The following is a 26,765-nucleotide window of genomic DNA, read 5'->3' as shown; positions in this document are numbered from 1 at the left end:
TTTCCCTATCTCTTCTCCCACACCGTTCGCTTCTAGTAGGCCTATTCCACACCCCTTCTTTACTCTCCCTTAATAAACTCTTATAGTGGGTGTTGTTGTGCCTCATGTTTCTCTCGTACAGTAAACAGCGCCACATAAAAAACAACACAAAACATTAACACACACACACACACACACACACACACACACACACACACACACACACACACAGTTCGAGGGGGTGTGATGACACATGTCTGTAATCCTAGCATTGAGGACAGAGCAAAAGAACTGACAAGGGTTCTGTGTCAGCCTGGGCTCCATGGTGAATCTTTGTTTAAAACAAACCAAAATAATAGTAATTAAATAACGACACATTTTAGCCAGATGTGATGGCACAGGTACTCTAAGGTTATCTTCTCCTCGTCTATGTAGCAAGTTCCAGGTCAGCTTGAGTTCTATGAGCTCCTGTCTCAAAACACCAAACAGGGCCAGCAGGATGGCTTAGAATGCTGCCAACCAAGTCATGTGGCCCAAGTTCCATCCCCAGAACCCACATGGTAGAAGGAGAGAACTGCCTTCACAAAGTTGTCTTCTGACTCCATATGGGCATCATGGCATGTGCATGCACATACATACACATAAACAATAATAACCACAATGATCATAATCACACAACAACAGCAATAAAAACAAATTTCCTGTTCTTGATAAGGAAAGTGATGAGTTTTTTATTCTTTGATAATAGAACACGGTGAATCCAGCAGTTTCAATCTCACTATCAGTTTTCTTCAATGGCTGCCATGATATGTTTGGAAGATGCACAGTTAGAACAAATCAAAATATATTTCACTTTATTTTTATGACATAAAATAGGCAAACAGAAAATACTAAGAACAAACTCAAACAAAACTTTGCTAGACCATTAATTTTCTCATACCAACCTGTAAAAAGCTTTGCCTCTTTCCTCCATGCAGCTGAAGAGAATGGCCTCATTCCTTCTGTTTCAGTACTTTACTGTGTAAAACACGCCATGGATGGTAACATTAGCTCTATCGTTTCATTTATTGGCATTGTAAACACATGTATGTAACAAGTGGCCTAGTGTAAGGTAACTTCCACTAAAAAGAAATTCTTAAAGAAGTGACTTTAGAGAAATGACTGACAGATGGTTTCTAGATGGTTAATTATCAGGAAAATAGCACAATATAAGGATAACTGAAGTACTTTGATGTGTGAAAAATCTTGCTTGAACAAATATAGGCTTTGTGAAGAACACTGCTGTGCTGTGGCTTGGTTGATATGCTTAGCGGACTCAGGCAACTGATACATGCCATTGTGAGTTCCACATGAGAAGAAATGATGGCTACCAGAAGTTGAAGACTTAGATAAGAGCTCTGGTACCTCACAAGTTAAATGTACTTGATCTGGAGAGTGTACTCGACAGTATTCTTGCCTTCTTTAGCCTCTGCAGGCTGCCATAGCTAGAGGGTTAACTTGGAGAGTAAGTAGATGCTGCTGTGGCTGGCAGAATACAAGCAGGGAGGTGTGGCACTGAGGTAATGTGGCCTTGACCCAGTACCTACAGAAATCAGAGTCTAGAATAACAGTGATTACACAGGGAGTAGGTTTCCATGAGGACTTGGGTTTATGGTAATAATTATCAACAATACCATGGTGATGGGACCTATTGATGGACCAATTAACCAGATGCAGTGAAAGTCCAGAAAGCTCAAGGGACTTGCTAAGTTGATGTGAGTCAGCTTCTGTTAAAGGTTAAAGAGGGCACCAAAGCCTTTGTATCATGATTTTCCATCCACTGTTCTTTTAATTTCATTTCAAAAAATTTTAGAAATTTAGAGATGGAGTCAGAACTATAATGGTGTCTTATTTTCAACATGAGTGTGTGGGAAACTGGAGAAGAGCTACCTGATCCATCATAGTTTTCAAATAAGCAAGTCAAGAACCATACTTGACAGTATGGGGAATAGGAAATATGCTTTAGCACCCTCCTGCTCTCTAGTTATACCACATCTATTTTGGTATAGTGGGAAAAAGAACCAGAAGATACCAGAGAAAGCTTCCTACACAATTAGCAAGCCACCAATATGTGAGAGGACAGGAGCTTGTCTCTCCATAATCAGGGGAGGCAAAGGTGTTTCCAACATTTTCCCCTGAGTTATGGAAATGAATATCTCAAGCTTTCCCCTTCAGCAAAGACTGTCTGTTAATACCCAAACTACTTTCAGATTTATTGTGACAAGTGATACAGTCCCATGTTCAAGGGAGAATTTTGGGAAGCGTGCCTTGGAAACTTTTTTTTGTTGCCCATCTGTTTTGCTTGTCGCAATTCCTGTTTGTTTAAGATGTATGTGTGCCAGAAATGTGGAAAGAATGTGTGTAGCGACAAGTGCTATCGAGCCATTTTCACACTGGACTTATGGGAAGCATGTGCTGCCCATCTGTGAAGTTCTCATTTTATGCAAATTTAGAAAATATATTCTTATGTCATGTTGCCTTAATGCCCAGGGGTAGGTTGGAACACACACAAGGAGGAGAGAGACAGGGAGGAAGAATTCTCACACCCAGGGGTAGGGTGGCCTTGCCACAAGCAAGCAATCTCACATGAACACTAGTTGTCAGTAGGTGGAGGTCTGAGTGAACTTTCTAAAATTACCTTCAGCTAGACACTTTGTCTTTTAGATCAATTATAAATCTATGAATGAAATTTTAAAAGTCCCTATCTCAAGAAACTTCAAATGGGGGCTAAGTAGATAGAGTGCATGAATATACTTACCTGTAGAAAAAACAAAACAATAGCCTTAGCTGTGGATCTTTCTTATCCTCTGGAACATTCTGTGCCAATCATCTGAGATCTGTTGCAAGTTCTCTAAAAGAAGAATTTTAAAGAGAGCATCAGTATATTGCCAGGGCAGCAAATGCTTCTGGACCACTAAGACTACATGTAAGGTTCCTCATACTTCTACACATCATCTATTCAATAATCGTGCTAGACCATGTCATATCAATGAAGAAAGAAACTACTACTGGAACAAAGCCCTAGAAGGTGATGAACGCTAGAGAAGCCACCTGAAAATCTTACTGCTTGGTTGATTGTTCTGAAACAAAGTTAGTTGAAGGAGGTCTAATAAGCTGAACCTTTGTGCTTTTTGCTTTCCTCCTACCTTGGACTATTTAGTGGAACCAAATAATATGTCATCTCAGCATGTACTTGAAATTTATGTAAATCTGCTTTTAACATCAAGAAAATAACACAATATAAGGATAAATGTAAGTGTAATTTTAATGGACCAAGAAATTGGTCATGAAGAGTCTTCATAATATATCTAAAATAGTGAGATAAGGTTATTGGTGTTCTTAATGCCCAGAGCAGATGCCTCAAAGTTAGAGAAGATGCAGGGATGCTTGAGTCACATATTACCTCATGCTTAAAAGTATCCCAAACTTTATTTAATGCTATTCTGTCCTTTCTTATATACAAACTGGCTGCTGTAAATTTTCAATTTGCCTTGCTCCTATCAGTTATGATGGAGGTCCTGTTGAAGACAAGTCTAACTATTCGTACATTCAAGCAGCTTGAGGAGGAAAATTGAAGATAAGAGACCAGGGGATCCAATGTGACCAAGGGTTCCCCTTGTGCCCTCAGGAGTGTTTCTTTTTGCTTTAAGGCACATTGCCAATCTGGTGCTTTCAGACACTTCCTTCCTGTTCCAGCTTCTTGGAGGCTCCTCCTCACCATCACTGCCTCCTCCTAGTGACATGGAGCTTGGACTATCGTCTGTTTTTCCTAGTGGATATAATTTTGAATGCCTCAACACAATGCCCTCCATTATATATTGCCCTGAACATGAAACTCAGTAGAGAACTCAAAATAGAGAAGGCTTCATTTCTTCTTGATGCCTGGTTCCTTTATTTTCTTCCACATCTTCATACTCTGCTTTCTGAGTTTAACTGTATCACTTAAGGCTGAATAGGAAATGGGTTTTTCTGAAGTTCACAAATAAGAAATTAAAGATCCTTTTCAGAGGTGCTTCTCTTATGAACACTTGTGACCCTAGTCCATGTTTCCTATTCTTAAGTGACTATCTCTCTCTCTCTCTCTCTCTCTCTCTCTCTCTCTCTCTCTCTCTCTCTCTCTCTCTCTCTCTCTCTCTCTTTGTGTTTGTCATAAGAATTTTTGTTCAGTGACCAAAAAAAAAAAAAAAATCCTAGCCCATCCCCGTAAAAACTTCACTCATTGAGGATTGAGGCCTTATTTCTATAAGTACAATATAAAACCTCAGAAGGTTACTATAAAAGAAAACCCAGGGTGTTTCAGCAGGATCATTACTGATGATTAGTGACACTTCAAGTTCAAGGTAAAGTTCCAAGTCCAGCATAAATGTGGCCTCTCCGAAGCCAAGGTTCTTAAAACTTCCACACTAAGCTGTCTGGTAAGTAACAAGCATCTATCTGAACTTGTGCATGCTCCCAGCAAAATTAAACATTAGTTCTTGGGATGGCTATTCTTGGTTATCAACTTGACTGTATCTGGAAAGAGCTACAGTCCAGAAATGGAGGTCCCATCTGTGATCTGGATCTTGAGGCGGGAAGAGAATACACCTTTGATCTGGGAAAACACATACCTTTAAACCAAATGTTGAGGTGGGAAGACACACTTTTAATCTGGGCCACATCTTCTGCTGGAAGCTTTAATAAGGACATGGAAGAAGGAAGATTTTGTTCTTTGCCTGCTAGCCCTCACCTTGCCAGAGTATCCACTCCTTCACTGGCATTGGGGCTTTCTTCTTTGGGATTCCAGCATGTACAGAAGACGAGCTGAGACACACCCAGCCTTGTGGGACTGAGCAACTATGAGATTCTTGGACTTTCCATTTACAGGTAGCCACTATTAGGTTAGTTGGACTGCAGCCTATAAATCATTCCAATAAATTCCCAATAGCTAGCTAGATAGATAGATAGAGAGATAGAGAGATAGATAGATAGATAGATAGATAGATAGATAGATAGATGTTCATTCCATAAGTTCTGTGACTAGAGAACTCTGACTAATACATTCCTTAAGACATAATATTATAAATTCCTTTTTAAAATGTCCCCATTTCTTACCTCATATTTGTAAGGTGTCTCTTGCAAAATGGAGTCAGTGTTTTGCATTGTTTCTCTCATCTCTTCAAATGTATTTTATCATTCTAATCACTTCCTCTAAGTATCCACCAGGATTAAAGAAGAGTCAGTCCATCTGTTATTTGTTCTGACACTCAATAAATATTGATTTCTTCTTGTAGATATTGAGTATAAAACCATGACTGAGCCAGAAAGGGTTCTGCCTTCTAGAAACTTTAATCTTTGTGATGGAAAGAGATGTCAAACTCATTAACAAATAGATATGAAAGAAAATCTTAGGCCAGGCATGTTAGAGCATTCTTCTAATCCCAGCCCTGGGAAGATAGAGGCAGAAGGATCATGAGTTTGAGATCATTCTTGGCTACAATAGAAGGTTCCAGAATAGCCTTGGCAGCACAGAGGGGCAATGTTTATAACAACAACAACAACAATAATAATAATAATGGTGTCAGACACATTCCAATGCTTCAAAGGAAATAAAGTCTGATAATGTAACAAGTGACTGGGTTGAGAATATAGCTCAGGTGATCACTAAGTGCCAGTCAGATGGGTGGTGCTTTGATTGAGACCTAAGCAGGATGAGTAGCAAGTAAGAGGCCTGCAGCTCAGAATATGAATGGCAAGAATGAAGGGCTAGAAGATACATGTAAGAGCATCCTACTCAGTGAAGTAAGGAGGTGAAAGGAAGAAAAGGTCAGAGGTGTTGAGGTACATCATAAATAGCCTAGTAGGCTGTGGGAATGGAATTGCTCTTTATTCCAGTAGCAATGGGAAGTCACTGAGGGGTTGAAACAAGTGGCATGATCTACTGGAAGCTCTATTGAAAGGCAAGCATACAGAGGATGGAAGATGGAGAAGAAAAGAGCAAAAAAAGAGGCAGAATGAACAAATAGGAAGCAGTACAGGGATCCTGGAAACTGGCTTCATAGTTGGAGACATGGAAGTAGAAAATACTGTACTTAGTAACCCAGTACTCAAGAGGAACAAGGCCAAGAGAATGAATATATGCTATAAAGAGGATTTGCTAGAATGGCTTACTATCAATAGGGGCTGAGTAGGACAATAGACATTTCATATTGGAGAAGCCAAGAACCCAATAACTCTTCAGTCCATGAACCTAGATACATCAGCAGTCCCAATCTCATGCTGATGGCCTGGAAGATGCTTGCATAGCTGCTGATCTTCAGTTCACATTGAAATCCAAAGAAGATGGACTTGGATGTCAGCAGGGAATGTCATCAACAGGAGCAGCAGAAATTGCTGCCCTTACCATCAATAAGCAAAGGCATGCAGACAGCACTCTTCTTCCCTCTGACCTCTTCATTTGTGGGCCACCTTCCGAAGGTTCTGCTTGCTCTGGGGAAAAGACTTCTCCCATAAATTAATCCTTCTGAAAATGCTCTCAGATATCTGCCCAGAGGCATGGCTCTTAATTGATTCCAGAGCCAATGAAGTTGGCAATCAAGATCAACCATCTTGTTGATTTTGCAGTGTTCTGTAGCCAGACCTGTAGCTAGAGTTTTCCTGCCTGGCCCACAGTCAGGACAAATCCCTCTCACCTGCCAGTCCCACAGCCGCTCAGACCCGACCAAGTAAACACAGAGACTTATATTGCTTACAAACTTTATGGCTGTTGCAGACTTCTTGCTAACTGTTCTTACAACTTAAATTAATCCATTTCCATTAATCTATACCTTGCCACATGGCTTGTGGCTTACCGGCATCTTCACATGCTGTTTCTCATCATGGCGGCTGGCAGTGTCTCTCTGACTCAGCCTTCCACTTCCCAGCTTTATTCTCCTCCTTGTCCTGCCTACACTTCCTGCCTAGCCAATGGCCAATCAGTGTTTTATTTATTGACTAATCAGCAACACATTTGCCATACAGAACATCCCACAGCACCCCATTAGTCTAGAGGTTACTGCCAGCTTGGTATGTAAAGAAATGAGAAGAATAAAAAATTACTTTTGAGTAATTGTGGATGCTCTCACTCTTTCCCTAGGCAATGAGGAGAAAATTGTGTTGGTAGTTGGGTGGTTGAAAGTCTGTTAAGTCTGAGATAACTCTTTCCAACCTAGTAGAGATATAAGTTCACAGTCATATACATGTATCCCAAACTCAGAATATGCAGAAGTTAAGTTCAAGAAACACATGGTTTCACCCCGTCTGTCTCTCTCTCTGTCTCTCTCTCTCTGTCTCTATCTCTCTCTGTCTCTCTCTCTATTTCTCTCTTTCTTTCTCTCTCTGTCTCTCTTTCTTTCTCTTCCTTCCTTCCTCCCTCCCTCCCTCCCTCTCTCTTTCTTTTTTTCTCTGTGTGTTTATTATTGTTGATGTTCTTTGACTTAGAGTCCTGACAGATAGCCAAGACTGACTTTGAAACTATCCCCCTGCTTCTGCCTCAAAAGCACTGGAATTACAGGCATGCACAATCATACCAATCCATAATTTTACTTCACATTACTTCTAACTATCTACTTCTTTACCCAATGACCCAAATTCAATGTATAGCTAACCCTTCATAGGTTCTCATTAAATTTGTAGCTACATTCCCCTTTTAATTGGGCAGGGAGAAAGAAGGAATGTGTAACTTTTCTTCCAATTCCACTTAGTCCAGTTTTATAAAGTAAGTAGGTCACTGGGTGACAACAAGCTGGAGATGGACTGAGATAGAAACAAATGCTAGGATCAAAGGGAGCAGCTGGAGGTAGCCACACTTGGCTGCATGTTTTTAATTACTATAGTCTGACTCTTCTACTAGCCTGCTGAGTTTGGCTGACAATGGACTCACTGCCTGAGAGTGGGTCAGACAGCTTAGTACATCCCAGAAGCACATACCAGAAGCTCAATAAACATCTATGAGATCAACGGCATGACAGACAAATTAAAAAAAATAGAACTCTTCAAATTGTGTTTAGGGTAAATTACTTAAAGTCACCTAGTCCCTAAGGAGCCCTGCCAACTTCAGTCTCTGCTTACATAGATGAAAGTTCATTGGCACGGTTGCTCATCTTATTGATGGTTTACATGGTATGTGATAGAGGTTGTAGTAAGAAATAGAGAGGGGAGAGAGAGAAAAGGCAGAGACAGACTGATAGCTAAAGCTAAGGAAATTCTTTTCTGTTCTTTTCATAAGGAATAATAAATGAAAATTCATCTCTAGTAATTCCTTGAAAACCCTCGTCACATTATGCCAGGTAGCAGTGAACTTATGTCTCCATTAATCATAATGTAAAAAAAAAAATTAAAAAAAAAAACCTGGTATATTTTTGTTCATAGAAAAAATAGTGTATGTTGGTATAATCAATTTCAGACTCCCTACAAGCCCTAACTTTCTAAAACCAAGCTCCTGTTCTTCCCAACTATTTATGACCACAGAATCCTACTCTATTTCATCCACGTTTAATACACAGAGGCCTAGGAATAATCCTTGATTCTTGGCCCCTCAAGGATTTCCTGTTGGTTTTAAAATCTTTCTAATGTGTTCCCACAGACTGGGTCCAATCCTCTTGACTGATCTGCCTGCACTTACTTGTGTCCACCCAGTAGGCAGTGGATCACGACCATCTCTGCCAGTTTCCTCTTCTGTAATGTGACCAATTTGTAAGGTTCTCATGAGAACTACACAGCAGTAGCAGTGAGTCACAGAAGATGCTGTTTGACATAACCTTTGTGTCACCACCATTAAACCTTAAACTATCAGCCCTTCCATTTACTTGAGTATGGAATGTCCCCCCACCATCAACACACACACACACACACACATCCTTTGGTTGAAGTCTCGGTCCTCAACTGGTAGTACTGTTTTGGGAAGATCTGTAAGTTGAGGAGTTAAGGCACAGGTAGAAGAAGAAGGTCATGGGAGCCCTCTGCACCCTTGGTTCTGTATCTCACCATGCTCCCCTCTTTACCTCCTCTGCTTTCCAGACACCAGGAAGTGGGACAGCTGCCTGCGTTCCTGCTGCCGTGACTCCCTCAGGCCCAAGCTGCAAATGCATCCAACCTTGGAGTGAAACTTCAGGAACCATAAGCCGAAATGAATCTTTTTCATTTTTAATATTACTTCTCTTAATAGTTGCCACCAAGACAAAAACAAAAACAAAAACAAACAAACAAACACGAAAACACCAAAAAACCACTATCATCTTCCTTCCGCTTTACTGTCAGGTCCTCTAAGAGAAGCTTTTCTAGAATGTAAATCCAATCCTGTCATTCAAAAGTTTCCCACTGATTTCAGGGTAAACAAATTTAATATCTTGACCTATCTTCCCATAAGGGTGCATTAAATACTTACCTGTTGCTCTTGCTAAATGACTGTCAGAAGATAAAGAAATAAAATTGTATTTTTGTCTTAGAGTTTAAGAGGGCACAGTCTTTTGCACAGGGAAGACCCGGTGGGGTTCACAGCAGGGGGAACATGCAGCTGCGATGCCTCACATCTTGACAGGCCAGGAAGCAGAGTTGAGGAGAGTGCTTGGACTCAGTTGGTTTTCTACTTTTCTTTCCTTTTTATTAGTCCAGGACCACAGCCCATGGGTGATGCTGACCACATTCAGGAAGCCTCTTTCCTCTTCAGTTAACCCTCTCTGGAAAGACATTGACATCTCCAGAGGTGTCACCCCCAGTGACTCCAAATTCTGTTGCTCTAGCTTGGTTTCTCTTGCTGTGGTAAACACCATGACCAAAGGCAACTTAGAGAGAAGAAGGTTTTTATCATGTACAAATAACAGTCTATCTCTAAGAGAAGCCAAGGTCAGTACACAGGATTAGAAACTGAAGCAGAGGACCTGGAAGAAAACTGTGCACTGGTTCACTGTCTCTGACTTATGCAGCCTGCTTTCTTATATAACCCAGACCCATCTGCCATAGGGATAGTGTAACACAGTGAAATGGGTCTTCTCACATCATTACTCAAGACAATGTCCTGCAGACATGCACAAAGGCCAATCTGATGGAGGCAGTTTCTCAGCTGAGATTCCCTCTTCCTAGGAGACTCTGGGTTATATTAAGTTGATAAACAAACAAACAAACAAAACAAAAAACTAACATATCTGTCAACTGAGAAGTTGAGCTCCATCTTAAAGCTGCCTCCTTGTGTGTATTTTTATCTACTTGAGGCACTGGCCTTCTTCTCGTGAGAACCAAAACTGTGCTTTAAGTTTTAATGGCTGTGCCTAAGAGACTCATGAAACAAAAATGCCTCTATCTTGTAAGCCCCTTGCCCAAGGATAAATACTTCCTGAAATGCTGGAGGCTATTGTTCATGTTTTCACTCCGCTAAATGAATTTGTTTGACCCAACTACTGAATATGCTTGATTACATGTAGGTAGGAGGTATGTAGGCAAGACATATATCAGGATGCATGCTTGTCCCTGATTGGATGTAGGTGGGAGGCATGTAGGCGGAACGTACATTGGGGTATATGCTTCCCTCTGATTGGAAATACTGGCCTTTATGTGTTTGTCTTTTTAAACCTCTGTAAAATGTGACTCATGGACATTTTCTGGTAATCCAGGAATGGACTCAGCCAGAGCCCATCATGCTGGCCAGTAAAGCTTGCTTCAAGATTGGCTCAAAGATTGTGGTAGTGGTCTTATTCTCAACACTCTCCCACTGCTTTCCTCATACACACAAATGTCCATACTCTCATTGATAACTTATAGGATGAAGAATTTACTACATAAAGTTCTAAATGCCAATGAGGAAATCATCACTTAGAACTCTGCTTAATAAACTCCTGGCAATATCCAATTTTACCTGAAGCCAACAAAGCTAAGGTAGGCTTTCCTTTATGTACATCAATAACAAAATATAATATCCTCTGTATGCATCTGTGTGTGCATGTAGGGGTGTGTGTGTGTGTGTGTGTGTGTGTGTGTGTGTGTGTGTGTGTGTGTGTGTATTTAATAGAACTTAGGATGCAAAAATGAAAGTCTTGAAAGCAAAGAACAAAGGAAAAGAGAAATAAGATTTTGCAAGAACACAGAAAAAATTACAAGGAGATAGTTAAAAAAAACTTTTACATAACCCTATCACCTGTATCAAAGACAAAATGATCTAGAGAAGAAAGGAAAGAAGCTTCCTAAGAAGGGACTGATGATGTAAACCCAGCCATGCCCACCTAAAAGAGGAGAGGGGGAGGAAGGATGAACAGTATGAGAAAGGCCCAGGCCCGGGAGGAAGAAAACATGCATACAGCTGTAAAATCTAGACAGCAGGCTCTCACTTCTTTCCTGGATGTATGACTCTGCACAAGGCACTAGAGTTTCAGAGGACAACATCTCTTTATGGCATTTCAATGGCTTACTGACTCATTTAAATTTAAAGAAGAGGGACAGTTGGTGTCAACAGATGCCCTAAAGCAAAGGATAAGAGGAGACAGAAGGGAGGGAGCAATAGGGTGTGGAGAGTATGCAAGGGTGAGAACTGAAGTTTTCTAGAAAAACAAGTGGCTTTGAGAGATGCATCTCTTCAGTTCTGAGTGGGTGGTACCAATACAAATCTGTGCCTTCCCTCCTTCCTCTTCAGTTCTACTTCAGCTATACTACACGGCTTTTCCATCAGAAGTGGCTCTTGTTCTCAAGCTGACAGACACTAGCAGAGACATTCCTTTATGGATTGAATGGTGGCCCTTCCAATGATACACTGACATTCCCAATTCTAAGAACTTGTAAATATAATTTTACTTAGGAAAGGGTGTAATTAAGCTAGGAAGTGTATGACTAGATCCTCTGGTCTTATCCAGGTAAGTTCTGGATGATGCGTGTCTTCAGAAGAGAAGAGACACCTGAGGAAAGAGAAGGCCATATGAAAACAGAGGCCAACATTGTAAGACCTCCAGGCACTACTTGAGCCAACAACCACCAGAAGAGGCAGGAGTGGTCTTACCCTAGAGCCTTCAGAGACATCAAGGATCTGGCAAACCTTTGATTTTGGATTTCAGTCTGTGGGACTGGTAGGGGAATAGCTTTGGACTTGTACAGGTCTCCTTGTTTGTGGTAATTTGTTACAGTAGTGACAAGAAGTTAGAGAATTCAATATGATGCTTTTCTGAGCAAACACATCATGCATTATAGAACAGTTTCTCATTGTACCCTACCAAAGCTCAACTGCTTGAGTAATACACCTTAAGGCCCCAGTATGATAAAGAGCTGTGCCACCTGATAAACCGTAGTTTACCTGCATGTGTTAGTAATTCTGAATAGCATTTGCATTTCTTTAGAAATCTTCCTGGCTAAGAGAAAAATCATATTAATATTGTCATAATATTTTGTATTTAAAAGCATTTTCAGGAACATTAGCTTGTTCTTTCAAAATGTATAATTAGATAGGTAAAGGATACCATCAGCCCCATTATCACCATTCTCATTCTGTCCATGGGAAAATCAGACATAAATGCACTGTGCAGCTTATCCCAGGACACCCATGCACAGATAAAAAGAAGCCTGAGACTCACATATCTGCCTAGGTTGCTATGAAAAGATGCCATATATTAGGCTATAAGAATATAAATTTATTTCTCATATCTCTGGAAGCTGAGAAATATGAAACCCAGATGCTAGCAGATTTGGTGTCTGGTGATTTGCTTTCATGAGACACAGTCACTCTCAGTTTATCCTTAGCTGGTTGAAGGGATAAGGACTTATTTAGAGTCACTTATAAAGATATTAATTTCATTTATGATCGTTTCATACTCATAAGGGGATCATTTTCCAACAGCCTTGTCTCATAACATCATCATCTCACAGCTTTGTATTTCAACATCTTCATTCAAAGTTTGTACCAAGCCTTTGGATCAAATATGGCTGACACTGATTGGGGCTCCAAATTGGGGCTCATGAAGACCAAAGCAGCAAACATGGAGCCCGCATGCATCTGAGCTTGGTCCTTTACATATATGTTGTGGTTATACAGCTTGGTGTTTTTATAGGGCTCCTAAAAGTGGGAGTGGGGGTGTCTCTGATTCTTTTGCCTGCTCTTGGGACCCTTTTTCTTCTCCTGGGTTGCCTAGCCCAGCCCCGATATGAGTTATGTTTTTGTTTTTTTATCTAGTCTTATTATAACTTGTTATGCTGTGTTTGGTTGATATCCCTGGGAGGCATGCTCTTTTCTGAAGGGAAATGGAAGAAGAATGGAGTAGATCTGGGGGAGAGGAGAGGTGTGGGGAGGACTGAGAGGAGTAGAGGGAGGGGAAACTGCCATTGGGATGCATTGTATGAGAGAATAGAAGAAAGAGAGACTGAGGAGGAGGAGAAGGAGGAGGAGGAGGAAGAAAAGGAGGAGGAGGAAATAATGTATTCTGATGCACAGAACCAGTAGGGTGGTTTTGACATGTTAGGACATAAGCCCTTCTCTGATCACAACAGAGGTTACTATGTTGGTTACTGTGGAGCAGTGGACTTTTCTACCACATCACAGCAGTAGGCAGGTAACTGTGAAATGCATCTGCATGAGCTTTTGTTTTCCTCTCTGCTGCTCCCTCAGCTCTGGCCCCTCTCTGTATCTGTCACTCCAAGGCTGGATTGACCTGCTGTCAAAACACTTGCTTTTCCTATGTCCTCATTATTTGTCCCCCAGTGTCTTTGTTGCCAGTGTTAGGTATCTTCTGGGTCTCTCTGATCTGCTCACCCACTTTGCCCCTGTATCCATCTTTTCCTTTCCCAAAGCCCATGGAGGTACCTTCTCTGAGATTCTATTATCAAACAGAATTTCTCCAGGAGAAAGGCAGTAATGATGAGTCATCTCACAATCCATCAAAGGAGGTAAACTTGAAGCTAAGATGAGATGACACCCAAAGCCAGTGCAAACTGCCCCAGGCTGTTATCTGTTCTTTGGGTCCCTTCATCTCTATGAAATCTATTTCTTTAAACTTCCTATAGGTCCTCCTACTTTCTTCTCTGTAAACAGGGGATATAGACTTTGAAGTCTTGTCGGACTTTGGAGTACTCACTTTTTCCCCTGTGATGTCCCCATACACACAGACAGTTCTGTCAATTTATTTTAACAGACTTGTTTACCATGTCTTTGGAGGTGGGCAGGATGTTCCCTTCACCTCTACATTAGGCTCCTGACATCATTATTTGGTTTCTGCTCACATACCACTTTTCCAGTGAGTTCTACCCCCTCAAATCCACTTAAAACCAGTTTCTAAGTATACCCCACTCTGTCTCACTTTTCTGCCACATTTTAACTCTTTTCTATTACATCATCACACCTGATCACTGAAGATGAAGCAAACTACAAAGATAAAATTGAAAATTGGGAGGAAAAGACATTTTTATCCCAAAAAAATCATGAACAAAAAAAAAGAGGAATAAAAGTTCAGGTTTGTCCTGGAGCCAACATAAAAGGCTAGCTCTATACTTTTAAGTTTCTAAATCACAGGAAGGTGCTGAGCACATTCAGGGCTTTGCTTCCTGTATATGAGAGGGCCAGCAGGACTGAACACTGTGGCTCTGCTGTGTTGTTTCCAAACCAGAACATCAAGGGAGCTTCAAAGAATCCTAACAGTGTCTTCAGATGCAACAAAAATGAGGATTTGAGACATGTTTTTGTTTTGTTTTGTTTTGTTTTTTATGTCCAAGCAAAAGAAAAAGGTACCACAGAAAAGGCAATTGAAGAAATTTGGTATTAATAGGAACTAGATCTTGCAAATGTCATATGCACCTCTGACAGCTCTGCAGAACTCAGGAGCGTGTGTGAGCACTTCATCTGCTCCCAGGGACTCATAACACATCCAGAGAAGAAAATAGGACTCTCTAAACTTACAGTAAAGACAGTGTGAAGCAAAATCAAGCTTTGTCACAGTAAAGGCGCAAAGCTATACAGAGAAACCCTGCCTCAAAACAAACAAACAAACAAACAAAAAAAGTATTTTTCTTTATAACACTAGTCCCTAATATAAAGTGTGTGTGTGTGTGTGTGTGTGTGTGTGTGTGTGTGTGTGTGTGTGTGTAAAGATCGTGGGTAAGATGTCTGTGAAATTCAAAACTCAAGAATTTGACACAACAGTTTGAGATGGGCAGATAAAGTGAAAACAAACCGAAGTAAAAATAAATGGTTTTCTGTCTGTCTACTTAGATGACTGAGGAAATAATGAGCAAAGTTTCTCCATTCTACCTCTTGTCTTTCTCCATTTCCTTCTACAAAATGGTTCTTGGTGTTGTTGGAGGAAGAATTCAAGGATGGTCACAAGGTCAGTTTATTGAGAAGCGTTTAGGCTTCTTAGAGCAAAGGAAAAGTAAAGTCTTGAGACATGGAGATAGGCAGACAAAAGAACAGACTGCTGCTTGAGGCTCTTTGGGGTCTGGGATTTTAATAAGTCCAGTGGAAAGGGGAGCATTATTCCTGCATTGGGAGGGGGTTTCCTGGAAGTTGAGCTTAGATCTTTCCTTAATTCCTCCTACAAGTCTGACACTGGAGGTCAAACAAGCACTGTCCTTGTATTCTGGTGGGTAGAAATTTGCTTAATGGAAAGGTAATCATGTGTTGGTCAGCCTGGTACTTAACAGTCAACATGGCTGCCATGACTTTCTGTGTTCAAAGAGTAGGAAGTCATCCCCAAATGGTCCCATCCAGGAGTTGCATCTGTTGTACTAATGATAATTGGATGGAGATGTAGTTTTGTAACTGGATCCAAGTTTCTCAACTTACTGTCTTGATCTATACCAAAGGTTAAAGATCACTAAACTGGAATCTCACAGGTAAGATGGGCTTAGCTCAAGGCCCTGATAGACTGCTTTTAAAACAAATGAGTGTAGACAAGTCTTTAACCACCTTTAGCTTCCATTTTTTAAATCTCAAAATATTGTAATACCACAAATCTCAAAGACTTGCAATAAAAGAATCCCCTTTCACCATAAATAGGAGGAAATGTCAGTCTTGAGGGGAAAACCTGTCAGACTTCCTGTGTTCAAATTCTGGGTCCACTTCATGCTGAATGTGCACACTTCCGTGAGTTTGAAGTCATGACTAGTTTTGTCTTCTGCAAAGTGGGGATAACAACAGATTTATTTTCGAAGGGTTGTTAAGATTTCATAAAATTAACAGGAGCCTTTTAGAGCACAAATATATAAAACCAATGCATGCTACGATTAGTATAATAAGAGATATATTTTGCTTAAATAAGTGTTGTGGATTGAGAAAGAGGCTGAGAATGCAGAAGTACTCAGGAAATAATAGCGGGTCAGATAAATTTTCCAACTCACCATTTACAGAGCTATACTGCTCCTTTCTCCATAAGTTCTTGGATGTGTGGTCTTCCATTGGACCCTGGTCTACTAAGGGTATCACGCTTAAAGAAACAGTGATTCTTGCCCTCCTAGCCGCTTTTGTCTGCTTATAGCTCCATGACGGATGCAGCACAAATTTGGCTTAATAGAAGGAGGAAGAGGAAGAGTTAGCACAGGTAGGAAAGCAGACTTACGTCTGGGGGAAGTGGGGAACAGGTGAACATGATCAAAACACATTGTGCATGAACCTCAAATTACTAACAAAAATGTTATTCCTCATAAAAGTAACTATTTCTTCGAGTAGTACAGCCATAATGCAGCCTCTACTCATGGTAAGGTGTGATGTAAACAGCCATAGGTCAGAGGCCAGAGTAATAGTTGCACTGTGCTGCTCCAAGGTTCACACAAGTGATTCAAATTCATGGAAAGCGTGACCCCAATAGCAGTTGGTGGTTTTAGAAACAGTATCCCAGAGAACCACATCATTTTAGTGGACTAAAAGGGGGTAGGAGTATACAGTAAAGTGATGAATGTGTGCTTCTATCTATAGGTACTTGTTTGCTTATTGAGATAATTGTATGGCTTAACTGCACTCCCTCCATTTACATGTGGAGTTTCCTAGTATCTACGAAATGTACTGCCTTGGATTCAAATTCATGCCTTTTTTTTTGGCACATTCATCTTTTATTCTTATTTTCTCCCTTTGGTTTACAATTTCTTTTTTTTAATTTTTATTTTTATTTTGCAATACAATTCAGTTCTACATATCAGCCACAGATTCCCTTGTTCTACCCCCTCCAGCCCCCTTCACCTTCCCCCCAGCCCACCCCCCATTCCCACCTCCTCCAGGGCAAAGCCTCCCCCGAGGACTGAGATCAACCTGGTAGACTCAGTCCAGGTAGGTCCAGTCCCCTCCTCCCAGGCCGAGCCAAGCGATTCTGCATAGGCCCCAGGTTTCAAACAGCCAACTCATGCAATGAGCACAGGACCCGCTCCCACTGCCTGGATGCCTCCCAAACAGATCAAGCCAATCAACTGTCTCACCCATTCAGAGGGCTTGATCCAGTTGGTGACCCCTCAGCCATTGGTTCATAGTTCATGTGTTTCCATTTGTTTGGCTATTTGTCCTTGTGCTTTATCCAACCTTGGTCTCAACAATTCTCGCTCATATAAACCCTCCTCATTCTCACTAATTGGACTCCCAGAGATCCACCCAGGGCCTAGCCATGGATCTCTGCATCCAGATCCCTCAGTAGTTGGATGGGGTTTCTAGCACGACAATTAGGGTGTTTGGCCATCCCATCACCAGAGTAGGTCAGTTCGGGCTATCTTTTTGAGTTTAGAACCAATATAGTCACTTAAGAGGAAAGGCAGAAGCAAAGCCAAGGTCCTAACATTTCACCTAAGGTAAGATACTTGCCTAAACAGTGCGAGTCTGATGAAATGCAGGGTGGGTCTGCACCCAGGCTCTAAGGGAGCAGCTGTATGTGGAAATAGACTATGATCAGCTTTATTCATGGAGAAGGGGACTTTTTTCAGAGACTTAGTTTTACTGTGGAGAAACACAATATCTGCACTTTCCTGATCTTGCCACTAGGTGGCTCCGTGACCAGGCAAGTTAAATAGCTCAGTATCCTGAGTGTCCAGTCTCAGTAAACGGAGCTATTTTGATGCTTTTTCTAGGTAGTACGAGCATGATGAGCACAAAAAAGAAGTGTCTGTGCTCTTATTAAGAGGCCTGTGAGAACAGAATGTATTTTAAAAGAGAAATGGTTTCAGGAAGTTTGGCCTTACACCTGAATGTGGTAAGTGAACTCAGACATATAACAAAACCAGACATATTTCATCAGCTTCTTGGGGGTGGAGGGAGTAGTTGAAGGCCCTTTTCAAGCTGATGAATAAAGATGATGAGGAGTTCCAGGAAAACAAAAACGAAATGCCTTTTTGTTTGGTATTCATAAATCAGACAATAACCAACCTCTATAAAAGATGGGGTCTGGTCAAAAAGGCTGATCCCAGAAGTCAGCATGTTTCTCATGACCACAAGACTCAGGAAAAGCACTTCCAAACAAGCCACAACCCAAAAAACAACATATTGCCATCCTGTTAAAAAAAAATCTAACTGTGCTGAAAAAACAACAACATATGGCTGGGTGGGGTGTGAGCGAAAGGAATATAGTTATCACATTTGAACATTCCCTTCACAGACTTGGGGAAAAGGGACATTTTCTAGGAGAGAACATGGAGAGGTCTCAAAGCCTCTCTTTTGAAAGCACAACTGAGGATGGGAAAGGCAAAGAAGGTTTTGTTCCAGGTTAGGTACGGCTGAGAACCAGGAATTGAATTTCACCTTTGACCCAAGAATATGCTGAAAAGAATGAAAGCAGACAAAAGCCGAAAATCCTGGTTTTGTTCAGCGCTTTGTAACTGGAGCACCGTTGAGATTAAAACAGAGGGAGGAACGGAATGTACTGGAACATGCCTCCTCTCAACAGTAAAGCCACAATGTGCTGATCATAACACCGGGGTACCATTGTTATGTACCTAGAATCTAGGTTTCGTTTGAACAAAACAGAATCAACTTCAAGCACAATTTTCCACTGGGGATCTCAGTCATGTGACTGTTTCATAATTCAAGGTGAAGTCACATAGCAAGGCTAGAGGAGTGCTGGAAAATAAGTTTTCAGACTTTGAGATTTTTGATACTTGTCCACATCCAGACTGTCTACACCCATCAGTTGCATAAACCAAGAGTGTCCCTCTGCAACAGGGCCCCATCAATAGATTGCTATCCATGAGAACCATTGATTCTTCCAGTGGGTAATTATGGAGAAAGCCCTCTGTGCTGCGACAAGAAAGTTTCTGATCTTCCAGTGAGCTCCCAGCCTAGGAAGGAGTTTTATGGACTTAAAGTGTTCCAATAGGCTACCCCAAAATGTGAGACTCTGGGTAAGAGTTCTTTCGAACTAGAGATGCTTGATATTCAATGAAGACAGGGAGAGACTTTGTCTGAACTCTGCCTTTTGTCTAAAATGAGAGGCTGTTGAGAGAGGAAAGACCATACCTTATCACAGATGAGGCTATAAGTATTTCACAATTTATAAGAATACTATACCTTCTATCCATTCACCTAAAGCATCCAGTTTTCTTTGCAAAATACCATTTGATTTTTTTTTAATGAGGACCACTTTTCTCTAATCCTAGTCCCTGAAAGATGGGAAAATATACCCCCAAATTCCAACCATATCCTCTACTTGTTCATCATGGGATCCCAAACATAAGAGCCAAGCTCATGTTAGCAAATATCTGCTCATTTTACCCTTATACTCTGTCTTTTGCCATCTAATTATCAGGCTACCAATCAATGAACCCAGGGGAACAGAGAGAAAACCTCTCTTCCCTACAGACTAGATCATCCAAATTTAGTGCAAGGAGTAGGTGCCATGATCACAGGCATTGTTTGCAATTCCAATATACAAAATGGAAATGCTGTTCCTTTAAATATTTCCCCTTGTTCCTACCCACCGTCTACATTGGTGGCTGAATAGGGGTATCAAATTTGCTCATTCAAAGTATTTTACTAACTCTTGTTATTAATGTCCTCTTTAAGAAACTTGGGGTCTTTGGGATAAATAGTTTAGGGAACATAAACCCTATATTCCTCGCTTTTCACTGGACTCCCACCCCACCACTTCTCCTTCTGCTATTTATCAGGAGAATGAATACATCTGAATTGAGTGATAGGCTCACGTGATTGGGATGGGTAGCATAGGAGTATTGTTTGTTTCATATCCTTGGAAATGTTAGCCTATTCACAATCAATGAGTGGCAATTCCTTTGGGCTTTGTAATTACAGTTGTGGCCAAATCCTGTAGTCACTATTGTCTGTGGCTCTTAGATCAAGGGCAGGTCTTTCCCAGACCACCAGTTTCATTGTATTTTTGACACACCCATTCTCTAGGGTTTGTGAGTTTGCCCATGAACCATAATCACTTGATGTCTTCTTCAGTCTGCACTTCCTTCTATGTGGCAGCATCTTTCTCTGAATACAGGTGTTCCTAAAACCTGAGGGATTTTTTAAAATAATTCTATAGTATAATGAAAACCTTTCAAATCTAGATAGTCCTAAAAAAAAAAAAAAAAAAAAAAAAAAAAAAAAAAAAAAAAAAAAAAAAGCACAAACAGTTTCAGTACCGTGGACAGAGATTACACCCTCCAGATTTAGTGCTGGTTTTGGTGCTTTTGAGTCTTTGTGACTATAATACCTGGCAGGAAGGAAGGATTGGTTTGGGCTCAAGTTTAAGGGATTTCAGTCCATCACAACTGGGTCTGCCAGAGGAGCAGCTCCATCAGTGGTGGCAACAAAAGGAAACAAAAAAGGAGCCTGGACCAAGGACCTGACTAAAACTTTCAAAGGCCTGTCCCTCATGATCTACTTCCAACAGGTAGGCCTTATTCTTGAAGGTGCCATAGTTTTCCAAAAAAGTAATATAAGCTGGAGCATAATCATTCAAAGAAAGAGTCTGTGGGGGGACATTTCATATTCAAACAATAGCATTTCATTCTGGGCCCACAAAGGCTTTTGGTCATCTCATAATAAAATATTGATTTGGTCTCCAAAGGTGTAACAGTCTCAATACCTTTCAAAAGTCTAAAGTTCAAAATCTCTTCTGAGGCTGGAGAAGGACCCTTACCTAAGAACTCATACAAAATCAGAATAAAAGTTAAATAACAGTTTGTAAGTTTCCCTTCCAAATTTCAAATTTCTCTTCCAAACGGGAGGAATATAGGGAGGAAACCTTGGAACAACAGCAGCAGCAACAACAAAAACCTGAATCACCAAGTTCAGTAGCTTCATTTCTGGCTACATTGTGGCATTTCGTGGACTCCAGTGAGCTTACACAGCCTTGAACCTCCAACCTTGCCACACACAGCAGTCTTTCTCCAGTCCTGGCTCACTTTGTTGGATGGAGATTTCCTCAGTCAATGTCCCATGTTCCAAGTGTCTGTCTACCATATCCAGTGCTCTCCATCTCAGCTTAGGCTTTATGTTTACAACTTCATAACCTATTCAGGGATCCCTGAGAAGAAGTTTTGATCCCATGTTGTCCAGTCTTACAGGCTTTATTGGTGTAAACATCCATGACCTTATATCTTAAATTCATATGGATACATAAAGTCTCCTGAGGAATAGCAGGACCTCCTTGGACCACAGTTGAGTTACTTCTAAGTTCCTATGCAACTTAACCTGGGAAAATGCTTTCTTGGTTGTCTCTATTTCAGTGGGACATCTTGTAAATCTCTCCTTTTGAAGAAAAATATTTCAAAATGAGTTGATCTTTGTATGTTATGGAGCCTAGAAGTACCTTTCCCATTGTTCCAGTGAATGTGCACACATAGGGGTGCCCATGAACATCTGTGTATGTGCTTGTAGAGGCTGAATATTTATGCGGGGAGTCTTCCCTGATTATTCCTCACTGTAGACATTGAATCAAGAGTTTAGCCAGTCAATGTCCTCCATCTTTTGAGTACTAGAGTTACAGGAGGGTCACCAGACTCACCCAGCATTTATATGGATGTTGAGGATCTGAACTCAGGTCTTTATTCTTGCAAAACAAGTGGTTTATCCTCCAAGTTATCTTCCCATTGCTTCTCTTTTAAGACACTGATTTAGTTAACAATTACAGCTGTTGTCTACAACTTTATACTCCACCTTTCATCAGACTGACCATTTCACTATCTCTTCTTTACTATTTTTACTTGCTGTTCTAATCCTCACTGAAACATGGCTAAGTTTACTGAACCATAACTGTACTATATCCTGAGTACTAAGTCAGAGACTCATTAGCCCAGTTTTTGCAGTCTGCATTTTTATAACTAGCCTGGTCTTTTAAATGCCCACTAATCTCTTCTTACATTATTATGGGGATACTCTGACCTGTAACTCCAAACATTCCCCCACTCTTCACTCAAATCAGTCCCCAAATCCTAAAAAGCACATAGTCTGGCTTAGTTACCACAACTACCCCATTCCTGGTACTTCTCTTTTGCAAGCTACTTTTGCATTGCTATGACCACAATACATGACAAAAACAACTTAAAGGAAGAAATTGATTTGGCTCCTCATTTCAAATTATTTCAGTCCACTGTATCAAAAGGGAGACTATCAACCTTTGGTGACTTAAACAACATGGTGACTATTCACATGACATCAGACCAGGAAGTAGAGAATGTGCTAGAACTTAGCACATTAGTTTAGTCTTATCCTTGGGGGGCCTATCTCTGCCAATGAAGTTCCACCTTTTAAGGGTTCCTCAGCCACTAAAATTAATGTCCCATGTTGGGTAAAAGCATTTAGACCACAAGCCTGAGAGGGACCGTTTCGGATTCAAACACAGAAGTTGCCCTCAATTCTCTCCTTTGATGCCTCCATTTTACTTTTTCTATTGGTCAGGGATTGCTCTTCTGCTGTGGCCTTACTTGAGTGGCTCTCTCTCTCTCTCTCTCTCTCTCTCTCTCTCTCTCTCTCTCTCTCTCTCTCTCTCTCTGTCTCTCCCATCCCTATGAGGCAACATCTTGAAATGATTCCAAAAGTCAACATGCAAACAAACAAAAATACTAAATTACAAAAGAGTAAATTATATCAAAAGGTACTCCAGGATACTGAAGCCATTTATAATATGATTATATTATGTGATTTTTTTTTATCCCAAGCTAATTGGAAAGCATCTTGCCATCTCTGGATAAAAGAATCTTCAGCTAATAAGATCTATGTGAACTTGAACATTGAGGCTTATAGTATTTAATGTGAAAATATTAAAAACTTGAAGTGCTTGAGAGAGAAAAATAATTCTAACTATTAAATTAAGGTAACTGAACCAAGTTGCAATTTCTAGAGATAGTCATAGTCACTGTCCTTCAGAGTTACTTTGCCATCTTTACCAAGTTTGTCTTGCAATCCTTACCAAGTTTGAAGTGTCTCTCCTTAGCTCATATCTAGGTAAAGTTTGTTATTTCAACCAAAAGAGAATGCTTTGTAAAAGGGATATTGTGTGACTTCTAGGCACAGACATAGGAAGCCATGCTGCTTTCACCTTGTTTGTGGGATCACATATGTTTCCTGAATTCCGTGTGGGACCTCAAGCTACTGTGAAGTTGCCAGAAGGCGACTTAGTGAAGAAAGCAGCACTGGAGGACTCTATCAGCTGTCCTAGTGTTCAAGATTTCCTTGCTCAGAAGCTGCACTTTGAGACCTGAGACAACTATAGCTCCTCGGATATCAGATCAACTCAAGCCTTTGCGTCTTTATATCCTGCATTCAAAGTATTTCTGAATTTCATTGTCCTAGTTACACATCCACAGAATCTGAGGATGTAACAGAAACCACTGGTTTGAGCAGGTAAATAAAAGTTTAACATTGGACAATTGTGTTATTTTAGCAAGTAGAACAATCACAATGTATGTTTTTGTATTTTCTCCAAGTTGTCTCTTCAGAGCCTTATGAACCAGGTTATTTTTGTAGTGTCCAATAGTCATAAATGAAGATGAACCACAGAATTTTGTTTAGTCTCTTGAAGAAAGAAACATCTTGTGGTTTTTTTGTGAATTGCATAGACCAAAGTTTAGTCCATAAACATTTTGTTAAGCTTATTTGGAAGTAATCTAAGAAAAATGTCAACAAAAACTGAAAGTATGTGATCCTTCCTGAGAGTCTGGAGACAACATTACATATGCTTTTTCTTTTCTCAGTTAAGGATTCAAAGAAATTACTTGACTAAGTACACATTACAGGCTTATGATGAATGACATGATCTTGCAAAGGACAAAATGTCCTTTTTTTTTGTTGTAGTTGTTTGTTAGTTTGTCGAAGGCCTAGAGAAGACCGAGAAAACTTTGATTAATTAAGTTGGAAGGTTTAGCATGCATTTTAGGGGTTTATAAAGGTGAAAAAGGGTTTTGTCTCAGTCATGTGAGGCTCAGTCTTCGTTAGAGATATTATCTTCTGATAACATACATTGTGATGATAGAGATGATCTTCCCAAAGTCAAGTGAACTCTGTTCTTGTGTTTCCTTGAAGGTCAAAGATAAATAAGAGCTACTCTGGCAATATAAATGAATAATTACACCAGAAAGTGATTCCTGTTCCTCTCTTTATGGTAACATTTATTACACTGTGTTGAAATTGTCTACATATGTGTCTGTCTCCTTAACTAAGGAAAACATTCTGTCAAACTCATTTTTCTATCCACAGCATCTAGCATAGATTTTTGGCTCAGAGCAAGCATTCAATATATGCCCTATATAAATAATTGAAACAGAAAAATGTAATATAAATTAGGTTATATCTATCTGTTGTAGGAATTCTGCATGTCAGAAACCTGGGATGCTCTCGTTTTTTTTTTCTCCCTTGTCTCAACACTACATGAACTTACCACAAAGACCTGATGTTTCTCCATCCAGAATCCAATAATTGAGAATCTGGGTCTTTCTCTCCTCCGAGATTTCAGGTAATGTAAGGTATTCCTGATCATAGCAGTGCTGAGCCGATGTGTTACTCCATGCTGTCCGGTTCCCCGCTTTCTTTCTTCTTACCTCTGAGACATTCATACTACCTTGAGTGGGACATTTCCAAAGAACAGATCTGGTTATGTTAATCCACTGTTTCAAAACTTTGTTGATATCTTTCTGTCTACAGGGTGAAGTCCAAACCACCCTAAACAGCCTTTAAGGCCATCCCTGATCTGAAGTACCACCACCTCAATCTTCATTTCTCACATATCCAAATTCTGCCTTCTATCTGATCAAAGTGATTCTCTGTTGTTAGTCTACTGATACTGTAAATTTGCATATCTTGCACATCTCATTCTCCTGACTGTGAATCAAGTTCCTCTTTCTCTAGGCCCCATTTTCAGTGTGTTTAGGAAAGTCTCATATATTCTCCAGACCCCATCCAAGCCAATGGAGCACACTTTCCTTATACTGTCATGATTTGTTTATTTATTATCTCTTATTTTTATTTTTATTTTTTTTTGAGACAGGGTTTCACTATGTAGCCTTGGCTGTCCTGAACTCACTCTGTAGACCAGGCTGACCTTGAATTCACAGAGGTCTGCCTACATCTCCCTCCCAAGTGCTGGGATTGAACTGTCAGTAAACTTTTTAGGTCCTCTAGTGGAACAAGGGTAGAGCTCATGTATAAGCTTATGCTCTGGCTTGCAGCTACCTAAGCCCAGCTTTGATGTGTGCTTCACCTCTTGGTGACTATCTTTAATCTGCCATGTGCTATAGAAACAGAGTATCATAGACCAAGTTACCTATAATAATTATAAAATTATCACTCACATTGCTAGAAGCTGTGAAGTAGAACATTTAGTTGCTCGCATCTATTAAGATCCTTCCTGTGATATCGTAACAGGGCAGAAGAAAGTCCATGGAGTAAGGACAAAGAGATGGGCAGAGAGGGCAACAGAGAGATGAATGGGTGCCAACTTCTCCTTTTCTTAGAACCCAAGAATGATGTAACTGGCATCAATTTTGAAGGCAAGTCTTCATGTCCCCTCACTCATTGTTTCACATGGTATCACTCTGTAGCCCAGAGTGGCCTCAAAAGGTCGTGATTCTCTTGCCACATCCTCTTGAATACTTGAATACTGGGATTTTATAGCCATGCACCACCTGCTTCGCTGGTCCCACCTTTTTAAAATAGTTACAATTGCAGTTAGATTATATTATTAGTCTAGTAGGGGATAATAGTATACCATAATAATAACATTTTTTTCCTTTTTTAAAAACTTAGCTTTTATTGATTCTTTGTGGATTTCACATCATGCACCCTGATCTCTGATCTCACCGTCCCCTCGAATCTGCCCTCTGCCCTTGCAACCTCTCCCCAAAACAAAACTTAAAAGAACAATCCCCTCAAAAACCAAAAATCCAAAACCAAACCAAACCAAAACAAAACAAAAAAACACATAAAAAAAATCTCTGCATGGAAGCTGTATTGTGGCCCAGTGAGTCACACAGTAAATCATTCAGTCTATACAGCTTTACTTACAAGTGTTCCTTGCAATGAGTCATTGGTCTGGTTCAAGTCCTCTGGCTTCTGATAGACTATGGATACTGGGCTCTCGCTAAGACTCCTCTTGGATATCCTGTTGTAGCCCTGTGTCATGGAGATCCTGTAGTTTTGGATCTGCAGGTCTGGCCCCTTTACATGATCCAGCAGTTCATACATGAGGTGGATGTTGGAGTGGGCTACCTCATAGTCCTGGTTCTGGGCCTGGGTAGTAGCTGGATTGGTCAGCACCCTACCAACAGCTCTAGCATGATGCCCAGGCAAGGTTCCATGCCCGCTCTCTGGATTGCTGCACCTAGTGGGGTGCCATGCCCAGTCTCCCATGATGGTTTAT

The 26,765-nt window shown here is 40.6% G+C and overlaps 1 long non-coding RNA gene across 1 annotated transcript; it reads right to left on the bottom strand.

Annotated features, from left to right (window-relative positions):
* Window positions 1-796: 796 nt before the first annotated feature.
* Window positions 797-26,765, bottom strand: LOC128097682 (uncharacterized). The gene is made up of 5 exons (XR_008213941.1): window positions 26,411-26,765; window positions 25,699-26,049; window positions 24,789-24,968; window positions 2,777-2,869; window positions 797-996 (listed from the first exon to the last, which is right to left on the bottom strand). It is a non-coding gene; the product is annotated as an uncharacterized LOC128097682 (long non-coding RNA).

This window comes from Peromyscus californicus, unplaced genomic scaffold (assembly GCF_007827085.1).
Source record: "Peromyscus californicus insignis strain IS unplaced genomic scaffold, ASM782708v3 Scaffold_5__1_contigs__length_169319896, whole genome shotgun sequence".
NCBI lineage: Eukaryota > Metazoa > Chordata > Mammalia > Rodentia > Cricetidae > Peromyscus > Peromyscus californicus.
Note: the sequence above shows the minus strand (reverse complement) of the source record. Positions and strands in the feature narration are given on the sequence as shown.